The sequence below is a fragment of the Triticum dicoccoides genome, chromosome 4A, assembly GCF_002162155.2.
Source record: "Triticum dicoccoides isolate Atlit2015 ecotype Zavitan chromosome 4A, WEW_v2.0, whole genome shotgun sequence".
Lineage (NCBI taxonomy): Eukaryota > Viridiplantae > Streptophyta > Magnoliopsida > Poales > Poaceae > Triticum > Triticum dicoccoides.
Window position 1 is genome coordinate 652,798,161 of NC_041386.1, and position 4,042 is coordinate 652,802,202.

The following is a 4,042-nucleotide window of genomic DNA, read 5'->3' on the forward strand; positions in this document are numbered from 1 at the left end:
ACGTAGCATCTGTGACACTCTGGCCTCTCTCCCGTCTCTCTCAACACAAAGCAAAGCAAAAGAATCCCGACAATGTAGCAAAAGAATCCCGGCGGCTATGCACACAGGAAAGGAAAAGGACCCAAAGCCCATCGCCCCTCGTAAATAATTACATACACAAAACGAAAAGAGAAAAAGGGTGACATGGCCGACGCGCGCATCATCACGGCCGATCGACGGGGATCGTCGGTCTAGGCGAGCATCGCCGCCGCGCCGAGCACCGCCACGATCACCGCCGCCGTCATTCCGGTGCTCCTCCCCGGGGCGCTCTGCAAGACAACCATCGACACGATGCACACGTTAGCTTGGTTGCAAACTGCGAGCCGACGCTGAAGTAAACAAATAGTGTGCATGGTCCACGCATGCAGCATGGACAGTCCTCCATGCCGGTGTCAACGGTGTGATTTGATTAAATTCTCATGTCAGGCAAGTTAATGCCCCAACTAATGTCAGGCGAGTTAATTAGGTCGTGGGTACCGGCCAGTCAGGAGCATGTGCATGCCGGGCCGACCATGCCGTCCGGGTGGCAGTCTCATAAATTTGCTTAATGGAGTGTGCATTGATTGGACCCCAAATCCAGTGATGATCCTAATCTTGTTTGTTTCTCACTAAGGCTGGTTGTAAGGGCATCTCCGGCCGTTGAGCCCCCAGGAGGCATTTTTTTCGCCGCCTGGGGGTTGCCGGCGGAATTTTTTGCTTGGGGTGAAAAAGTTTCCAGCCATGTCCACCCCAAGACGTGCCCAGGCCGCGCCCCAGGCCACGGCCGGCCCGGCCTCGCCGTGTCCAGTTCCTGCCGGCCACCCACTTCCGCCACCCCGCCAACCCCTGCCGCACCTAGGCCCCCTTCGGCTGCTCGAGCCACCCCCAGGTACCGCCGCCGCGTTTTGCCGTGCCCGCCCGTCTCGCTCCTGGCGCCCGCGCTGTCTGCGGTTTGCCCACTTGGAGCGCGGCGGAGGGGGTGACCTGGCGGCGGGGGAGGCGACCTGGCGGAGGGGGCGAGCGCGAGCCAGAGCACGGAGGGGGAGGCGACCTGCGGAGGGGGCGAGCGCGAGCCAGAGCGCGGCAGGGGAGGCGACCTGGCGAGTGCGGCGGGGGAGGCGACCTGGTGGTGGGGGCGAGCCCGGCGGAGCAAAGGAGGGCGCGAGTGCGAGCCGGCGGGGAAGACTGCGGGGACGGAGGCAAGCGCGGGGGTGGAGCAGGCGGGGCGGCGAGCTTGGCGGGGCGGGACGGAGGAGGCGGGGCTGGGCGAGGGAAAGATTCCCACATGCACGGGTGGGCCTAGCAGGAAAAAAAGGAGAAAGAGTGAGGAGAGAGGCCGACATGTGGGGGTTTTGCATGCAAAAAGGAGCACCGACGTCCCCAAGTGCCTCCCGGCTTTCTGGGTCTGGATTGGGATCACCGGGCGTAAGTTCGGCCAAATCCGGCGCTATTTGAGCTCTTGGGGTCCCGGCTGGGAGAAAAATTAAGCACCGACGTCCAAAAAATGCTCGTGGGGGGCATCCTGGGGGCCCGTTGGAGATGCTCTAATGGGGAGTATCATATACTACTCCCTCCGCCTAGAAGTATAAGTCTATGAAAATCAGGTATTCCCAAAAGTCTTAGGCACAATACAATAAATTTCATCCTCGTTTTCATCCCAACCTTGTACTACTGTCCACGAGAAATCCAGAAAAACGAGACCGCTCGGAACCCCTGGCTCCTCAGCGATTTGGGCCTCCTGGCCGTCCGATCGAGTTGCTTGATGTGTTCTCGGCCATTGGATCGAGCCGCCGGCAGATCTCGTCCGTCCGATCCAATCCCGTCCTCCTGTAGCCCTCCTGTAGCACGTTTGATCCCGCCTGGCTCGCGCATCGGTTACTCCTTATGCCTGGCCGGATCTCGCTGACCTGTGGGGTCCCAGCTGGAGGGCCGCGTCCGTCAGCGAGTGGCTGCGCGGGTGCGGCCGGTGCGTCCAGTTCCGCGCGCGCGGGCGGTAAATATCCCGTGCCACCGCATGGAAATATTTCTCCCCGCCGAGGGCTTTTTCGTCCTTCTGTGTCCAGACCGCTTGCATGGTGAGCGGTGGTTGGTGCGGCGCGGCTATGTGGTGGGGGGTCGGCTGGCTCCCTTCTCATCCGTCCCCCTCGTTCCCCTCTCTCTATCTCTCGTCTCCTTTCGCCGCCGCCGCCGCCGACGCTCGCCCTCCTCGATTTGGCACCGTTCATCGGGTGGTTCTCCTCTACCTCTCGCGGATCTCTTGAGCACCGGCTGGAACCCTAGCCATTCCCTCTCCCGCACGTCTCTCTCTCTCAAGCAGCTGCCAGGTATCCTCCCCGTCCCACCTCTTCTCCTCCTCCCCTTCCCACCTCTTCTCCTCCCCATCGTCCCACCTCTCTCGCTCTTGCATCTCTCAAAGAGGCGCTGTTGTCGGGGGCGCCGCCGCTCCACCGTCGAGCTCGAGGTCCCCACCGCAAGGAGGAGCGGAGGTTGCCGTGGCGCCACTGCTCCCACCCCCTCTGGCCCACCGCGTCCCCATCGCAAGGAGGAGCGGAGGTTGCCGCCGGCGCCGCTGCTCGGCCCTCTCTTCCCCACCGCGCTGATCCAAGGCGCCGCTCCTCTGCGCGTGGCCCCGGCTAAACCTAACGCCACGGTCGCCGGTGCATGGCGTCGCCATGGACGCCGGCGCTGCGCCTGTGCTACGTCTTGAGCTTGCGTTGGTTTTCCTCGAAGAGGAGAGGGTGATGCAGCAATAGTAGCATAAGTATTTCCCTCAGTTTTTGAGAACCAAGGTATCAATCCAGTAGGAGGCTCCTCAAAAGTCCCACGCACCTACACAAACAAACAGATAACTCGCAACCAACGCGATAAAAGGATTGTCAATCCCTTCACGGCCACTTGCAAAAGTGAGATCTGATAGAGATAGTATGATAAGATAAATATATTTTTGGTATTTTATAATATAGATGCAAAAAGTAAAGATGCAAATAAAAGTAAATTGGAAGCAAATATGATAAGAGATAGACCCGAGGGCCATAGGTTTCACTAGAGGCTTCTCTCGGGATAGCATAAGTATTACGGTGGGTGAACAAATTACTGTCGAGCAATTGATAGAAAAGCGAATAATTATGAGATTATCTAGGCATGATCATGTATATAGGCATCACGTCCATAACAAGTAGACCGACTCCTTCCTGCATCTACTACTATTACTCCACACATCGACCGACTCCTGCCTGCATCTAGAGTATTAAGTTCATAAGAACAGAGTAACACATTAAGCAAGATGACATGATGTAGAGGGATAAACTCATGCAATATGATATAAACCCCATCTTGTTATCCTCAATGGCAACAATACAATACATGCCTTGCAACCCTTTCTGTCACTGGGTAAGGACACCGCAAGATTGAACCCAAAGCTAAACACTTCTCCCATGACAAGAAAGATCAATCTAGTAGGCCAAACCAAACTGATAATTTGAAGAGACTTGTAAAGACAACTCAATCATACATAAAAGAATTCAGAGAAGATTCAAATATCATTCATAGATAAACTTGATCATAAACCCACAATTCATCGGATCTCGAAAAATGCACCACAAAAAGAGTTTACATCGAATATTCCACAAGAGAGGGGGAGAACATTGTATTGAGATTCAAAAAGATAAAATAAGCCATCTAGCTAATAACTATGGACCCGTAGGTCTGTGGTAAACTACTCACAACTCATTGGAGGGGCAAGGATGTTGATGTAGAGGCCCTCCGTGGTCGATTCCCCCTCCGGCAGAGTGCCGGCGAAGGCTCCAAGATGAGATCTCGCGGATACAGAAGGTTACGGTGGTGGAAATTGTGTTTCGTCTCCTCCCTGGATGTTTTCGGGGTACGTAGGTATATATAGGAGGAAGAAGTACGTCGGTGGATGCCCGAGGGGCCCACAAGACAGGGGGCGCGCCCTACAAGGGGGGCGCCCTCCTATCTCGTGGGAGCGTCGGCTGCTTCTTGGCTTGCACTCCAAGTCCTCTGG